Raw genomic sequence first — 19065 nt, 5'->3', positions numbered from 1 at the left:
GTAATGAAAATATATTTAACAAAACATTAGCCAATTCAACAACTTTTACACGTATAATTTAAGGGACGGAGAAAACAATTAAACACTCAACTGCCAGCAGAAAAGTTGGTTTGAACCCATCTACAGGCTCCTCAGAAGACAGGCCTGATGATCTGCTTCCAAAAGGTCACAGCTTTGAAAACTCTATGGAGCAGTTCTCCTGTGCACACATGAAGTCACCATGAGTCATAATCGACTCCACAGCAACTTAAGAACAATAGTAATGTAGTGGCATTGATTACGTTCATCTTTTGTGCAAGTATTACCACTGTCTTTTCCCAATTTATTCCACCACCAGTAACAGAAACTCAGTGTCCCCTATGCAATGATCCCCCTTTTCTCCCTCTTTCCCACCCTGGTAACCACTAATAAGTTTGGTCACTATACATTTGCCTATTTCATATAAGCGAGATCATAACAATATTTGTCCTTTTGTGACTGACTGATTTTACTCAACATAATGTTTTCAAAGTTCGTCCGTGTTCTGACATCTATCAGAACTTCATTTCTCTCCATAGCTAAGAAATGTTCCGTTGTATGGATATACCATATTTTGTTCATCCATTCATCTGTTGATAGACATTTAGGTTGTTTCCATATTTTGGCTATTGTGAATAGTGCTGCAGTGAATATTGGTGTACAGATTTTTATTTAATTTTCTGCTTTTCTTTTGGATATTTGCCTAGGAGTGGGATTCCTGGGTCATATTGTAGTTCTGTAATGAACTTTTTGAGGAATTGCCCAACTTTTCCACAGCAGCTGTACCATTTTGCATTCCCACCAGCAATGGATAGCGGTTCCAGTTTCTCCACATCCTTGCCAACAGTTGTTATTTTCCATTTTTTTCTCCTTCCCTTATGAAGGATAATTTTGCTGGATACACAATTACAGTTTAGTCATTTTTTTTGTTATTGTTTTTCTCAACACTATTTCATTCCACTGTCTCCTTGCTTGGTTTCTTAAAACAAGTCGGATGTAATTCTTAACAGTCCTCTTCAATAGGGAGGTGGTTTTCTTTCGCCTTCTGGCTTCTTTCAATATTTTCCCTTTGATTTTGTGCAGTTTGAATATTATATCACTAGATGTAGTGTTTTGTTGTTTATCCTGCTTAGTGTTCCCTGAACTTCCTGAATCTTTGGTTTGGTGTGCATCATTAATTTTCTAAGTTTCTCAATCATTATTACCTCAACTGTTTCTTCTGTTTGTTTTTACTGTCTTTTCTTGTATTCTCAGTACGTGGATGACCCACCTTTAGTAATTGTCACACAGTTCTTAGATATTCTGTTCCATCTTTTTCATTCTTTTTTCTCTTTGCATTTCAGTTTCGAGAGTTTCTATTAACATATCTTCAAGCACACTGATTATTTCCTTGGCTTTGCCCTGTCATTTGATGAACTTGTTAAAGGCATTCTTCATTTCTGTTACAGTGGTTTAGATTTCTAGCATTTCCTTTTTCTTTGTTACAGTTTACATCTCTCTGCTTACATTAGCCATGTGTTATTACATGTTATATACTTTATTTATTAGTGCCCCAGCATGTTAATTATAGTCAATTGTAATTTTTGTTCTGATAATTCCAAAACTATGCTGTATCCTGGACTGATTTTGATGCTTGCTCTGTCTCTTCAAGCTGTGTTTTTGTCTTTAGTGTGCCTAGTAGTTTTTTGTTGAAAGCTGGAGATTATGTACTAAGTAAAAGGAAATGAGGTAAATAGGGCTTTAGTTTGAGGTTTTGTCTTTATCTGGCTAGAAGTAAGGTTGTGTTTAATGTTTCCTGTAGGTGTCAGTTGCTCTGATGTTCTTTTTTTCCCCCCTGTTTTGTTCGGATTTCCTAGATACTTTTTCTTAAATCAGGTCTGAGACATGTAGTTTTTTCTGTTGTAATCCCATTGTTATATAAGAGCCCTATTGGTGTAGTGGTAAGGGTGTAGACAAAGGGGAAGCCTGGTGTAGTCCCGGTGATTAAGTCTCAGTCTTTTAATGAGCCTGTGTCCCTGGGCACTGATTGTACAAGTGCTTCTCTGCTTTTCCCTTCAACCACTTTGATGAGACAGGAAGCATAGACGGGGCTGAAGTTGGGTATTTCACTACTTAAGGTCAGTTAGACTCTGGTAAAATAGGTTCCCTTAAGGGCAGGCCTTGTCAGGGAGAACAGAATACTCTGGGAAATTTTTGAAATGGCTGCTTTTCGTCTTCCCTCTACTGGAAAGAATCACAAGGAGATTTTTCTCTGATGGTCACACTGAGGACCTGATGGGATTCCTGCAGGTAAAACTCACAAAACTCTGTGGATCCCCCTAAGATTGGGCCTCCCTGACATTTTTAACCCTGAAGTTTGTGCACATCGAGCCCCCAGCAATCCATCAATTGCATTTTAAGTTTTCCTGTGCTGATACTGATCCTAGAGGTGGTTTCTGCTCCTAGGTTTTTGCTCTGGTATGATTCTCTGTAGCTGCTTTTGTGTCCCTCCAGTTTGAGGGTAGCAGTTTACCCTGTGACCTCAATTTTCTGAGTTCAGTATGTTCAAATTTTTTCTTGTGAGGAGAGGAGTGATGACTTCCAAGCTCCTTATGTATCAGACCAGAAACTGGAAGTCTTCATTTGTGTTTTGTGTCATTGCTGTGGTCTTCATGTTCGTATTTCTTTATACTGTTCATTTATACTGCCTTTACTTTTCCAGTTTCACAAATTTATAAGTTTAGCCTACTGCTAATGATTTTTTCTTTTCTGGGTATAAGCAGTGTATCTTCTCTTTCCTGGGCATGAAGGTCTGTGGGGCCCATTGACTCCTGTTCCTCTTATGTTGGGACTTATTGAAATCGACAAGCATGTGAAATGCATATGAGTATTTGCAAAATTATCATAGTCTGCTTCCAAGTTTTTTAGAATTGAAAGTGTGATCTTTTTTTTTTTCCTTACCAACCTAAATTTCACTAGCTAATATTTTCTAAAATGATTATTTTTCTGCCTGTGCTAACTTACTAAAGATAAATATGCTTGTCTTACTTGATGCTTATCCCCTTACTGTGCTGCATTTTCCATAGAACGCATTGTCACTTGGCATCATATTTTTTTTAATTTAGTGTCCACGCTCAAAGAACTTATGATTAATATTCATCCAGATATTTGTTTTGTTCACTGCCGTATCTGTTTTGCCAACATGAAGTAGGCTCTGTGACAGTATTACCTAAGTCAGTTTTAATAAATGAAGGTAGCCACAGTTAAGAGTTTGAAGAGAAGAAATCATGTCTGAAACACAGGGCTTTGCCAGGAGTAGCAGCTCCGGGTTATGTGAATTAAATAGGATGTTTCCTTTGTCTTCTCTCCGTAATATTCAGCAGGGCTCTAGATCATCCATGGTGTTATTGGAGAATAACAACAAAACCGCATGCATAGGAACAGAAATGTAGTTGTCAGGAATTTAGGCTTCAAAGACAAATTGACCTGCATTGTGATCTTGGCTCAGCAATATTCCATGTGGGCAACATTGAGCATATGATCAATTGATTGTCTCTAACTTTACTCAGCTATGAACTGTTTGAAATAATACTCCATTTAGGAGAATCATGAGATATAAATGAGCTAATGTGTTGAAAACTGTTTGCAAAACTTTTCACAAATCGTAGTTACTCAGTACATGGAACATTTTATCATTATTATATTGTACGATGAACATTAGGGTTCTTTTTAAAGTATGTAACCTGGCTCACTGCAGTGGAGGAGACTTTAGGATTTTGGCTCTAACTCAAAATTTTTTTGTGACACCATCATATCAAGATTGATTAGAGATAACATGGCTCACTTCACCACTTCCCTGTCAAGAGGAGTCTTCTTACTCTAAAGCTGCTCTGTTTTAGCACCCAAAGTGTAGTTTAGCAGCCTTTTCTCTCCTCACTACATGAAGAAATCAATGGATTGGTGCTATTACATTTCACAGAGGTTACTCGTACAGACCAGGGAATTCCATTGGTCAGGGTTCAGGTACTCATGATTGTGTGCCTTCCAGGGTCTACAAATGTGAGAATTTTGGAGTGGAACCTCTGGAGGGCTGGTGTGTAATCTCTGTTTCCTAGACTTCACAGGCAATTTAAGAAGTAAACTGCACTTCAATTTACTTACAAAATTAATTTTTTGTAATAAGAATTGCATATAATATAATATTTGCCAATTTAGTGTTTATATGTATAATTTGGTGACCTTGATTACGTTTGTCATGTTGTGCAGTCGTTACAAAATGGGAATTATAACCTCTTCTTCTCGATCAGCAAACACAAGGGCATGCTATTCTTATTTCTGCAGACACAGTGATTTTTGTCATCTTATAATACTAGACTGTGTTCATGTAAGGGTGTATGGGTTTATGTTTGTTGAGGGAGCAGTCACTAATAATTGGTGTATCAAGTTGCATCAGGTCTCAAAATTCGAGAATTGTGGGAAGATCTGGATTTTCATGTTTCCTGTCTCATTGAGCTCTTTTTAACTTTTATTCCCTTTAAGAGAGAGGATGACAGAACTGAGTTTTTGAAAAATAGGTGACTGATGTAAAAATTCATAACCATCCAAAAGAATATTCTTTCTTCAGCAGGTGCACCTGTCATCTCCTGATATCCTAGAGTTCAAGAAAATATGACCAGCTCAGGGCCTGGGTTGCCAGTTTGTGCGGGCCCTTGGTCCTTCCATGGCTGTGAGGGGCAAAAGGAAAAACTGCCGTTCTGCAGTGTTTCCCAGTTGTTAATACCTCGTCCTGCCTTTACCCTGTACTTTACATTTTGGTGAGTGTTCTGGTGGGTTTTATGGAAGGAGGTGTAATTGTTCACAAGGAAGCGATGATCTGAATTAAAGCATTTCTCTAATTTTTCTGTTTTTTAACTGTTCTAGACCATGAAGAGAGAGAAATAAGACTGCAATTGGTTGCAGTCAAACTGTAGAGAAATTATTTCAATGTGTTGGAAGTCCTTGAGACAGTGTGCGATCAGTGAGGAAGTGAATGTAGTTAGAGAAAGGACGAGGCTGATGGCTATACCCTAGAGTAGACCTTGGTAGAATACAGAACCCTGTGTCAGATCCTTGGGAATTCTCAGTTCCCCAGGGCTGTCTGTCTCACCCTTCATTCTTGTATACATTGGAGTACATGGTACCTTGCTTAGCCAGAATGTGTGGGATGTTTTAGGACTCAGTGGCCATTGAGGATGTGGCCGTGATCTTTAGCCAGGAAGAGTGGTTTTTGATGGATCTTGTTCAGAAGAAACTCTAGACATGTGATGATGGAGACCTTCAGAAACCTGTCCTCAGTAGGTAAGAATGACATTATCTTTTAAAATTATTTATTCCTTTAGTGAACAAAAATATTTTACTCATCGACTTTGCTTCAGTATTTGGGCTGAGAATAAATTGTTAAATAGGCATGGTCCCTTGGTATGTGGAGCTTACATATCCTGGCTTTCTCATGGATATAAAGCTTTATGTATTAAAGTGCATTTTCATTTCTTTTGTGATTAAAAGCCCTGAGGCTAAGTGTTATAAGTGTAAGCATTTACTTCACAGGTCACTTTGGGGCCCTTAAAGATTTGTGGTTTGGGACCTTGTAGAGAGTTTTACTGTGTTTATTACAAGTTTGACATGATTATTTTACTGTAAATAAACTCACACCTGTCCATCTTCAGAGACTCTGAAGAGGAAAGTATTGGCTCAGTGTAAAGGAACTGTTCATTGCTCTGCACTGTCTTCCCTCACCATAAGCATTTCTCTATGAGCACCATGTCAGCCAAACTCATTTGTTTTCCCAGAGAAGCAAGAGAAAGATCTGCGGTTAGTGGAGATAGCACTCATCCAGGGCCACTGTGTTGGGAAGCACCAAGAAAGTAAGAATTTTTTGAAGGACCAACCCTGCATGGAAGAAATTACATTTGAATCAGCTAGAAAAAAATCTTTTGTGTTGAGGACACAACTTCACAGATACCTGAGCTTACTTTTCTGACTTTAGCAATCCTCTCACGCCTGTGGTCATGGAGACCCTTTTCCTCTTTTAATGTTACATATGTATTGTGTCTAGTATCTTTCTACTTTGCCCTCCTAAATACACTCATTTATGTCCCATCACTCTCAATCCTCATGAAAGTATTTCCTAGTAAATTGCTTTTTAACCATTGCCAAAGTGCTAAAACAGCGAATTGTGGCTAAATCTTTCTTTGTTCACAGCAGCCTTTTTTTAACCTAATAATCCCTTTTTTTTTTCCATATTGTGAACCTCAACTTGAATTATTGAGTCAGTCTCTCAGAACCTTAATGATGGAGAAAAGTTATCCAGTGAACATATAATGGTGCAATTCATGAAGAATAACACCTGGTTAGGAGAAATCTTTGAAATGCATGGCAATAAATACCAGCATAAAAACCAGGGGAGACATTTGAGGTAAGCGTCATTCAAACAAGAGAAAAAAGTGCCTCAGGAGAAAGTTCTAAGGTGTCAAAGCATTAAAGTACACATATATGTATCTTTGTATATATGCTAGTATGTTCGTATATATAAAACCAAAAAACCAAACCCGTTGCTGTCGAGTCTGACTCATAGCGACCCTATAGGGCAGAGTAGAACTGCTGCCATAGGGTTTCCAGCGGGAGCAGCTGGTGGATTTGAATTGCCAACCTTTTGATTAGCAGCCAAATGCTTAATCACTGTGCCACTAGGGCTCAATTCGTGTGTTTATGTATATATAAACCTAGGCATAAAATTACATGTTCAGAGAATTTTCACAATGTGACATTTTCATAAATGTGACATACCAAGTATTTGAAACATATTTCACTTGGATAAAATTATCAGCATTAGGGAGAATGAAGAAAACAAGATGTAAGGGAAAGGTTAGTCCAAAGGACTAATGGTCCACAACTACCACGGCCTCCACCAGACTGGGTCCAGAACAACTAGATGGTGCCCAGCTACCACCACTGACTGCTCTGACAGGGATCACAACGAAGAGTCCTGGACAGAGCTGGAGAAAAGTATAGAACAAAATTCTAACTCACAAAAAAATACCAGACTTACTGGCCTGACAGAGACTGGAGAAACCTGGAGAGGATGGCCCCTGGACACCCTTTAGCTCAGTAATGAAGTCACTCCCAAGTTCACCCTTCAGCCAAAGATTAGACAGGCCCATAAAACAAAATGAGACTAAAGGGTCACACCAGCCCAGGGGCAAGGACTAGAAGGTAGGAGGGGACAGGAAAGCTGGTAATTGGGAACCCAAGGTCGAGAAGGGAGAGTGTTGACATGTCATGGAGTTGTTAATGTCATAAAACAGCATGCATACTAACCGTTTAATGAGAAACTGTTCTGTAAGCCTTCAAAGTACAATTTAAAAAAGTACAACAAAATACAAGTGAAATAAAAAAAAATCATCAGCCTCATGTTTTAGAAAAACATTAACAGTAATGGTAATATTTCTTTCTGCTAGGTGCTATAACCTATGAAACCTGAGACAAGTCAGGACAAAAACCATGTATGTTTCACTGTGTTTTGTAATGGTAAAATGGGAACAAATTGATTTCCAACAGTATATTGCCTGTTTTTAACAGAAGTCATACAGTAGACATCTCTGAAAGTAATGAAGGTAGTCAGTGTGGGAAAACCTTCAGCTGGATTCCAAATCTTACTGGGCTAAAAAGAAATCCTCCAGAAGTAAAACCTTTTGAATGCTGTGGATGTGGAGAAGCCTTCGTGGATCACTCATCATATAAGCATCATACCAGATCTCACACTAGTTGCAATACCTGTCGGTGTAAGGAATGTGGAGAATCCTACAGTTCTTCTCATTTAACCACTCCTGTGAGAACGCTTACTGGAAAGAAACCCTATAAATGTAAGGTATGTGGGAAGAACTTCACTTGTATCTCAACCCTTAAGAATCCTGTGACAGCATGATGAGAAACACTATGAATGTAATGGATGTGGCAAAGATTTCTGTAGTTTCTCATCCTTTTGGTCATGTGAGAGATCATAAGCATGAATGTGAAGAATGTTGTAAACCGTAAAGCTGTTCTTCATCCCTTATTTTACATAAAAAATTTCATAACAGAGATAAGCCTTGTGAATGTAAGGAATGTGGGAAAATCTTTAGTCTTTCATCACACTTCACTACACATGTAAGAACTCACAGTGGAGTGAGGCCTTACAAATGTAAGGAATGTGGGAAAGCCTTTAGGTGTTCCTCACACCTCACTAAACATGTAAGAATTCACAGTGGAAAGAGGCCTTATAAATGTAAGGAATGTGAGAAAGCCTTTAGGTGTTCCTCAGCACTCACTACACATGTAAGAACTCACAGTGGAGAGAGTCCTTATGAGTGTAAGGAATGTGGGAAAGCCTTTAGTTATTCATCAGCCCTCACTACGCATAAAAGAACTCAGTGGATTAAGGCCTTATAAATGTAAGGAATGTGGGAAAGCCTTTAGGTGTTCCTGAGCCGTCACTACACATATAAGAACTCACAGTGGGCAGAGGCCTTATGAATGTAAGGAATGTGGGAAAGCCTTTAGTCAGGCCTCATCCCTCACTAAACATAATAGAACTCACAGTGGAGTGAGGCCTTACCAATATAAGGAATGTGGGAAAATCTTTAGTCAGTCATCACACTTCACGTGTAAGAACTTGCAGTGGAGAGAGGTCTTATAAATGCAAGGAATGTGGGAAAGTCTTTAGGCAAGCCTCAAACCTCACTACTCATATCAGAACTCACAGTGGAGAGAGGCCTTATGAATGTAAGGAATGTGAGAAAGCATTTAGTCAGACCTCAGCCCTCACTAATGTAAGAACTCACAGTGGAGAGAGGTCTTTTGAATGTAAGGAATGTGGGAAAACCTTTAGATGTTGCTCAGCCCTGACTACACATATAAGAACTCAGAGAGGCCCTATAAATGCAAGGAATGTGGGAAAGCCTTTACATATTCTTCACACCTCATTAAACATATAAGAACTCACAGTGGGGAGAGGCCTTATGAATGTAAGGAATGTGGCAAAAGCTTTAGGTGTTCCTCAAACCTTACTAGACATAGAAGAACTCACAGTAGAGAGGCCTTATGAATGTCAGGAATGTGGGAAAATCTTTAGTCGTTCCTTATACCTCACTTGATGTATAAGAACTCACAGTGAAGAGACTACTTTGTCAAAAGTGGGATGTTTAATTCTTACTGCTATAACTTCAAACAGGAAATTTTCAAAGTCTACAATTAAAGAACAAAGTTTCTCAGTAAGAAAGTAGTCAATAAGTAGTCAGGGCTGAGCAAGAAGAGGTCATTACAGCTACTTTGTGGCCTTGGGAGAAATGACAGTTTCATTGTAACTGCAGGGCTGTCCTCATCAGTGTTTTACTTCTCAGTCCAAGCTGAATTTTACCTTCCTTAAAGCCTTTGGCTATTATAAATAAGGCTGCAAGGAATATTCTTGAGAAAATGTGGTTTTATAGTTTTTATTGATGTTATTTTGCATACAATTAAATACACTGCTCTTGTATTTGGTGTAAGAGTGTTTTGTTTTGTTTTCGTATTTAATGCATTTCTTTTCATTCTTTTCTATTGTAGAGTTAACTATTTTACTCTTTATAATTAGTAAGTTTCTCATAAGATTATACTTGGAGACTGTGCAAATATTTCATCGTACTTTGGTCTACTAATTTCAGTAGACATTGCTAATTATTACCTGTAATTATTATTACTGTGTTGTTTACCACGTGATATTTTCTGTTCCAATTATCTCTTCTATGTTTATTAATCGGAATTCTGCAAGAAATATTTTTCTATTCTCTCCCATTTATTTATTTCTTTACAACAGTATAGGCTAATTAATAGTACTTTTTTTTTTTTTTTTTCTTTTCTTGCTCAAACTGTCCCAGATGTGGTTTTGAAAAACTCCCTTAGGTAGGTTTCTGATTTTTTTCACATGTCTCCATTATAATTTATACATTATTTTCTGCCATTGTTCAAGGTTCATCTTGTCCTTTTCTTTGCTGAGCCCTGGAATCAGACTTTTCTCCAAGAAACCCTGTGTCATGGATTGAATTATGTCCCACAAAAAATATGTGTATCAATTTGGCTGGGCCATGATTCCCAATATTGTGTGGTTGTCCTCCATTTTGTAATTGTAATTTTATGTTAAAGAGGATTAGGGTGAGATTGTAACACCCTTACTAAGGTCACATCCATGATCCAATGTAAAGGGAGTTTCCCTGGGGTGTAGCCTGCACCACCTTTTATCTTACAAGAGATGAAAGGGAAGCAAGCAGAGAGTTGGGGACCTTATACTACCAAGAAAGCAGTGCCAGGAGCCGAGCACAAGGACCTTCCTTCAGAGCCGACAGAGAGAGAAAGCTTTCCACTGGAGCCAGAACCCTGAATTTTGACTTCTGGCCTACTGAACTGTAAGAGAATAAACTCCTCTTTGTTAAAGCCATCCACTAGTGGTATTTCTGTTATAGCAGCACTGGAGGACTAAGACAGAATTTGGTACCAGGAGTAGGGTGCTGCTCTAACAGATACCTAAAATGTGGAAGCAGTTTTGAAACTGAACGGATAGAGGAATGACATCGGCAGAGGACCAGCAGCAGCAGAGAACCGGCAGCAGCAGAACCAGGCTGCCAGCACGAGACGGTGCTAGATCGGACCCATGGAGTGAGAGAGTTGAGTGCCTTGCACAGGAGGCTTCCTGGCAGAATGGGGTACCTCTGGGCACTTATCGGCGGAGCTAGGCTTGCCAACCCACAGAGCAAGAGAACTGAGTGCCTGTGCTCAAGAGGCTTCCTGGTGGAGTAGGGTGCCTCCAGGCACTTATCAGTGAGCTACAAAGCTTTGAAACATTTGCCCCAGCAGGGCAGATGCGGATGTGAGGCCTGAGTTGCCGAGAGGCCAAGAAACCAGGAGGCAGAAGCTGAAGAGACAAGGAACACAAGAAGCCAAGCTGCCTCAGTCTCAAAAGGTATGGCTGTGGGCTCTGGGGTTTCAAAGGGTGGAGCCGTGGCGTCTGATGTTTCTAAGGTTAGAGTCACCACTCATATGGACTAGGAGAATGGTGTGCCTACAGCTGAGGGAGTAGAGTTGCTGTCCCACTGGGCCTGGAAGGCAGAGCTGAAGCCCAGAGCCAAGGGGCCTCCACTCAGAATCTGGAGACTGTGACCAACACCCAGAGTCTGGAGGGCAGGACCATTGTGTGAATGGTCTCAGAGAACAGAGAATTATTTTCAAAGCCTTGAGGGCTAATGTAGTGTGTTTTACTGACTTGTTTGGTGCCTGTTATCCCTTCTTTTCTTCCAGTTTCTCCCATTTGTAATGGAAATGTCTAGCTTGTGCCTGTTTTGCCACTGTACCTTTGGAAGCAGAGAACTTGTATTCTAGATTTCACAGGTGAAGAGAAATTTTTTTTATTTTGGACTTGGAGTTAAGACTTTTGCTATGATATGATGGGATGAATATGTTTTGCATGTTGCAAGGATGTGAGTTTATGGGACCAAAGGGTGGAATGTCATAGATTGAATTATGCCCCCCAACAAACGTGTGTATCAATTTGGCTGGGCCATGATTCCCAGTATTGTGTGGTTGTCCTCCATTTTTTAATTGTAATTTTATGTTAAAGAGGATTAGAGTGGGATTGTAACACTCTTACTGAGGTCACATCCCTGATCCAGTGTGAAAGGAGTTTCCCTGGGGTGTGGCCTGCACCACCTTTTATCTCTCAAGAGATCAAAGGAAAAGGAAGCAGGCAGAGAGTTGGGGACCTCATACCACCAGAAAGAACCACCAGGAGCAGAGTGCATCCTTTAGGACCTGGAGTCCCTGCATGGAGATGCTCCCAGACCAAGGGAGGAATGATGACAAGGACCTTCCTCCAGAGCTGACAGAGACAGAAAGCCTTACCCTGGAGCCAACGCCCTGAATTCGGATTTCTAGCCTAGTGGACTGTGAGGGAATAAATTTCTTTTTGTTAAAGCCATTCACTTGTGGTATTTCTGTTATAGTACCACAAGATGACTAAGACATATTAGAGACCGATACTTAGAAACAAAGATGTGGGCATTAGTTATGCTTATTGCTACTGGGCCCTCAAAGTGGAAAGATCTAGGAAATATGTGTGTGAGTATACACATACAAAGACACATATTTATACTTATTTCTATATGTGTCTATATTTTAAAAACCACAAGGTCATATCCATATCTCTGATTCTAGTCCAACACCTTAGGTTCATCTTAGCCTAAGGATTCATCTTAGCTTTTTCTCTTTATATCTTACTCTTTTCTCTAATAGTAATATTGTTTGCTCTCATTATCCATAGTACGTTATTTGCTGAATCTTAGAATGTACATAGTTTCATAATTGCTAACTGTGAGGTAATGAACCACTGTGCAGAAAGCAATTTGACCTTAGTTCGAGGTTCCTGATAGTCGAACTGCAGCTGAGGCAATCAGTGAGGGCAACTGAGATCAGGGGGACCACCTGGTGACCTGATGTTAACCTCTTGAGACGTAATTTAGTTTTCATGCAGGACTGGCCAATAGAAGCACAGAAGTCGGAGGCTTTTTAAAGGAGCTCCTGGTTGGTGAGAAGCATCCATTTATGTGGAGGGTAGCAAGTCCCGGGGACATGGAAGCTCTGCAGTGGGACCCTCCCAGACCTCGATCCATGCATTTCTCTATTCGTATCCTTTTTTTGTTATATTTAAGCCATTATCATAAGGATGGCATTTTAATTCTGGGAGTGGTTCCAGTAAATTATTGAACCAAAAGGAGGCTCAGAAGTAAGAGAGCTGGGGACCCCTCGTCTTGAGGTTGGTATTCTAAGGGGGTTAGAGGGAACCCCCAGACTTTTATCCAGCAGATCAGAAGTTGGGAGTCATTCAAACTTCCAGACTTGTAGCTGGTGTTTGCCTGTTTGGCAGTCTTAAGGAAGATGTCCTTTTAACTTGTCAGCTCTGGCCTAAGGGCGCCCTGGGTGACCAGAGTCAGAGGGAGAATGCTGCTTGGGTGACTGATGTCAGAACTAAACAAGGACAGTAATCTGAGATTTCCACATGACAGAGTTGGCATGTGAAGTGGGATTTCTTAGTGTCTTTGGCATAGATAGTAGTTGAAGCCATTAAGCTCCATCTGATCCTAAAACTGATGTCTCAACTACTGTATTACATGATTGGTGGACTTTTAGTGAGGGTTGGAAAATGATTTGAACCAGATGTCTGTATATAGTAAGAACTCAAATAATTTTTAACGAATGAATGAACAAATGATTACATTTAGAGGCAATCAGAAAGGGACTTCCTCAGTTTCCTGTCTCCTTACAAGTTTCTGCTCCCACAGCCATCCACACCTCCATACTCTGTGTCTCAGTGAGAAATTTGGCCCTCGCCATCAGCTGTGGGTCCCCTCCCTTCTTTTCTGATCCATCACACCATTAGTCGTTTATTCTCTCTCCAGTGTCTTCAGTATCTCCTTTCTCCTATTTGCCCTGAGTATCAAATCTCTCCAACCTAATTGAACCCTCTTCTAGCTATGTTTCAGCGCTTTTCACGATCTTCATGTTTAAGATTTTTTGAAAAGGTGCTGCAGCCACCCATGTTCTTGGCTTTAGCTGCCAACCCAATCAACTCCCACATGTCCATATCTCCAGCAAAGATATCTTTCCCAGGCTTAAGTCCTAAATATCCTATAATCATTACACTAGGCTTCAAAGAGTTTATCTTTGCATAGTCATATGCTGAAACTATTTCATTACTACCAGTAGAATGTTGGTTTTTAAACTATATTACTCTCCTGTTTAACATCTACAGGTAGTCCCCGGGTTACAAATGTCTGACTTATGGACAACTCATGCTTAAAAACGACTGCCATAAATTCTATTTGTTTAAAAATTTGAGAGAAATAATTATTATATACTGTATTATGTTTAAGATGTTTTAGTGTATTTGTGTTTTTTGTGTTTTACATGCATAAAACAAAAAACCCATTGCCACTGAGTCGATTCCAACTCATAGCAACCCTATATGACAGAGTAGAACTGCCTCATAGGGTTTCCAAGGGGCGGCTGGTGGATTCAAACTGCCAACCTTTTGATTAGTAGTCGAACGCGTAAGTGCTTCACCACCAGGGCTCCTTTACGTGCACAGAAAGGTAAAATATGTGCACACATTTGATGCTAAATAAGAACCATATGTACCTGTTCTGACTTACCTACAAATTTGACTTAAGGACAGACTTAGGAGTAGATCTCATTTGTAACCTGGGGACTGCCTGTGTATTTCCCTCTCACCTGTCTAAAATGCATTTCCCTCTCTGTTTCTTTAATTTTGGAGCCCTGGTGGCACAGTGGTTAAGCATTCAGCTGCCAGCCAAAATGTCAGCAGTTCAAACCCACCAGATACTCCTTGGAAAACGTATGTGGCAGTTCTTCTGTATCCTGTAGGGTCGCTATGAGTTGGAATTGACTCAATGGCAATGGGTTTTTGGTTCTTTAATTTTACATCAAGACCCCTTTTTAAGGCCACCACCTCTAGAAAGTTTTCTATCATTACACCAATTGCCTTTTCTCTGTACTATGCAGGTACTCTTCTTTGGACCCTAGTATAGCATTGATTATGCTCTGTCTCACTCACTATAAGTAGAGCTTCTTGGGTTAGAGCTTATGTTTGTCTCTGCTACACTCTGTGCCTGTCACACAGAAGGCCCTCAACCACTTGAAGCAAAGAATGGAAGGGTAAACGACTTGTGACACATCTGGTTCTTCTTATATCACCAGCACAAAGAACAGGGCCTGTCAAAGAGCAGTCTTTTAATGAATGTGGGATGGGTGAAATTAGATAATGATGAAATAGAATTTTCAGATGACTGTTAAGTGGAATGACAGAAGAGCGGTCCTGCAGGTAATTGCTAGAGGTCCTTCTCAGAAATAGGATGTGTCTTTTTGTTTTCTTTCCTACATGAGGTCCCCTCATCTGCACCACAATTCCAGACTAGTTTCAGAAACATGGACCATGAGATGGGTATGGATTCAGCCTGTATCAGAATAAAAGTTTAAAGCTGTCGTTTCACATAAAGAAAACACTAGGAGGACGGTGGTAGTCTTGGTGCTTATCATGGCTGAATCTTGTCAAATGGCTGACATTTTCTAAAAGCAAGAAATTAAACATGGTAGGGCCTCTTGTTCTCTAGATGTTACATTCTTAGAGCAGACTTATCTAGAAATCTGTCCCTTCAAACCTATATCTGCCTTCTGGGCACAGAAAAAATAAATGTAATTCCTTTTCCATATAGAACTTTTAAAATAGTCAAATATTCTGACAGATATTCTCCAGGTCTTATACTTTCTAGGATAAATATCCCCGTTTCTGTACCTGTAAAGATTTGATCTTCTGCTTCCTCAGCTTTTTCTCTACACTTTTAGAGCACAATATCCTCGTCAGATTAAAGCCAGTGTTCAAGATTAGGATATACTCATTAAATAATGCAGTCAAAGTAGTCCTACTAGTTTTCAGAACAGTGTAGCTCTGTGAATACAGACCAAGCTCATGTGATCTACAGTGATGCTGAATTCATAACCAAATAAAATATTTTAAATGTTCTGCTTTTTTTAATTTAGAAAAAAAGTGATTAAAAAAAATTGAACAGAGATTCCCTAAGAAGAATGCATTCACAATAAACTTGACTTCTTTATTAAACAAAGTTCACTGTTGAGTAGCAGGGAGCATTTCATGGGATTTCCAGGGAGGTAATGTTATCTTGATTTCAAAAAATCATTGGGTACATGACATCATTATATTAATGGTGCCTAAAAGGAGAATCACAAGTGCCCTGAGAAAGAAGAGATGGAAGAAATGCATGACTGTCAGAATACATGGAAAAACGGCATGACTCTAGGAATAGACGTGGGTCAAGCTCTAGGGAGGTGAGCAGATGTTTTGAAGAGAGTCGTTGATTTCAGAAGCACAGAGCAGCTCTGGATGACCACAGGTCATGGAATTGGTTATCTGAAGTGGAATGGAGTGGAAAATCCCCAGCAATGAGGTCAACGAAACTAGGGGAAAAAGTAATAGATAAAAATCCATGCAGGAGAAACGCCAAGAGTATGGCCCCAGACACCCTTTTAGCTCACTGGTGAAGTCACTTCCGAGGTTCACCGTTCAGCTCGGGATTGGACAGCCGCATAAAACAAAACGGGACTAGTGAGGCACAGCAGTCCAGGGACAAGGACTAGAAGACAGAAGGGGACAGGAAAGCTAGTGATAGGGAACGCAAGATTGAGTAAGGACAATGTTGACATGTAGTGGGGTTGTTAACCATTGTCATAGGGCAACGTGTACTGTTGGAGAAACTATTCTGTAAACCATATAAAGTGAGAATAACGACACAACTGGGAGAAAGTATTGATGTCACTGAACTGTGCATGTAGAAATTTTTGAAATGGTGTATTTTTGGCTATGTATATTTTCACAAAAAAAGGTCGAGAAAGGAGAGTGTTGACATGTCTTGGGGTTGTTAACCCATTCCATAAAACAATATGTGTACTGTTTAATGAGAAACTATTCTGTAAACCTTCACCTAAAGTATAATATAAAAAAATCCATGCAGACACTGAAGTCCCAGAAGTGATGCAGAATTTAGGAGAGAGAGTAAGGATGAGCCAGCTTCTAAAGTCATTAATCAGTCGAGTAAATGACTTGGAGCTGGGCAGACAGCAGTAATGTAGATGGAGAGAAGCTAGTATAGTCAAAAGACAGTAAAAGGAACAAGGGATTTTACACGAGAGTGGGGGAGATCAGCCCCCAAGTGGTACTAAGGATTGAGAACAATTCTGATAACACTACTGGAACCATAGGTACAAAGGATGTGAGATAAAATTCAAAGTGTTGAATAGATTTTTTAGAATCCAGAAACAACCTGGAGAAAGACTTTTTCACACAAAGTAGATTGTTCACAAATGAGATCTGGGAATTGCTAGGAGAAAGGTTTGCCCACTTCAACCCACCTCCATTTTCCTTACCATGAATTCTTTATCCCCTTTTGCTTACCATTCCTTCAGTGTTTTCCAACTTTTATAGCTCTGCTTTATTCCACTTAGTTTTTTGTACCTATCTTTAAGTTCGTGAAATCTAACCCCTGCTGTGTGTATCATATGCTATTAAACTCATCTACCCCATCTAATTTTGTAACTGTATGTTTCAGTATAGAATTTCAGGCTGGTTCCTTTCAAATCTACAGTGTCATTTGTTTCCAGTTTCTGCCTTTCATCGTCATGACCATGGTATGCATAGGTATTTTATATCTGTGTGTCTGTTTCTCGTGTCTATGTTGGTTCATTTCTTGTTTGCCGGATAATGTGTTGTTTTGTGATAGACATTATATTCATTAGGTTTTCTTATTTTTTTTAACAGTTTTCAATATACACTAAAGTACAGCAGTCATTCATATATTGTCAAGGATCAACAGCTTTCAATATGTTAGATGTTTTGAAGACATAATTGAAGTTATAGGTTTTTTTTCATGCCAAAGAGGATTTTCTTTTCTCTGCCAGGTGTCTGGAGTTCCTACCAATCTCAGAAACCTTAAAACTTTCGGAGCTTGAGATTCTCACTTGGATGACTCACAGCCATGACGTCAAGACCTTTTGTTATATTACTATGGCTCCCACTTTTGGGACGCCTGAGCTCCAACTTCTGCCCTTACATCTGACCTTGTTTACATAGGTTTGTAACTTAATCAGCCTTCTATTGGTAATGTACATCTGAAATGCTTGGCTCCTCTCTCTAATTCCATATTCTGAATTGTGTCCAACAATTACTTAATATCTTATTTCTTTAGTATTTTTAGGAAGATGTATCTTACTTCATCCACACTTTTTAGGTCTCTTCACTGGAAAACTTGGTCCAAACTTCTGAAAGTCTCATTTGTCGTTTGAACATTTCTTAAAATATAGCATATGTGTCTATAGTTATATCTTTATTACTCTCTATAGATGGGTGGATGGATGTTCTTGTGTGCCTTCCAGTTGATTCCAACTCATAGCAACCTTATAGGACTGAGTAGAGCTGCCCCATAGGGTTTCTAAGGCTGTAATCTTTACGGAAGCAGACTGCCACATCTTTCTCCCACAGAGCAGCTGGTGGATTTGAACTGCCAACTTCTTTGTTAGCAGCTGAGCTCTTAACCACTGTGCCTCAAAGGCTCCTTAAGGTTGATAAAGTGTGTGTGTATACACACACACGTATGTATGTATCTACATACATAAATTTGTAAGACGTGAAGAAATCTGTTTTAGGCTGGGTTCTCCAGAGAAGCAAAGCCAGTAAAGCGTATAAATATATAAAAAGAGATTTATATCAAGGAAATAGCTTACACGGTTGTAGAGGCTAGAATGTCCCGAGTCCGTGGGTCAGGTTGGAGGCGTCTGCTGATTCATGTAGCCAAAGGGGCTAGTGAACCCAAGATTGGCAAGTCAGACAGCAGGGCTGTGGCTTACAGACTGAAGACTGTCGAATCCCAAAATCGGCAGGCAAGACAACAGGCAAGGTGCTAGCACAAGTCACAAGAACTGGAGGTCAGATGAACAGGAGCCAGCTGCAGGATCCACAGCGAGCAAAAGCCCACAAGCCTTGCCAGAAAGTCCACCTATAATATTGGGTGCAGGCCACACCTCGAAGGAAACTGCCCTTCAATCGATTTGCTACTCACAACAGATCCCGTCGTGGAGGTGATCACATCATTATACGACTGCCAAACTACAGCGTAACTACCAAACCACTGAGACTTATGGCCTAGCCAAGTTGACACACAACCTTAAGGATCACATCTACCAAACTGTATATAATTGGGGAGACAAAACATGTATCTTAAAAGGAAGATTCAAAATTGAAGGAACAGAAATTAATCTTTAAAACACAGATTTTTCCTTTTAAATCATTAATGGCACTTTGTTTCTAAGGCTTCTTTGAAGATTAACTCCAGGAGAAATAGATAAGACTTTTGATACTAAAGAACAGTGTATCTAATAAAAATC

General features: G+C 39.7%; 1 pseudogene; it reads left to right on the top strand.

The window, feature by feature from the left end:
• The first annotated feature begins 5300 nt into the window (after window positions 1-5300).
• On the top strand, window positions 5301-9118 carry LOC111822141 (zinc finger protein 699-like; annotated as a pseudogene).
• Window positions 9119-19065: the final 9947 nt, after the last annotated feature.

This window comes from Trichechus manatus, unplaced genomic scaffold, assembly GCF_000243295.1.
Source record: "Trichechus manatus latirostris isolate Lorelei unplaced genomic scaffold, TriManLat1.0 scaffold00133, whole genome shotgun sequence".
Lineage (NCBI taxonomy): Eukaryota > Metazoa > Chordata > Mammalia > Sirenia > Trichechidae > Trichechus > Trichechus manatus.
The sequence above is the reverse complement of the archived record's forward strand: the minus strand, read 5'-3'. Positions and strand labels throughout refer to the sequence as shown.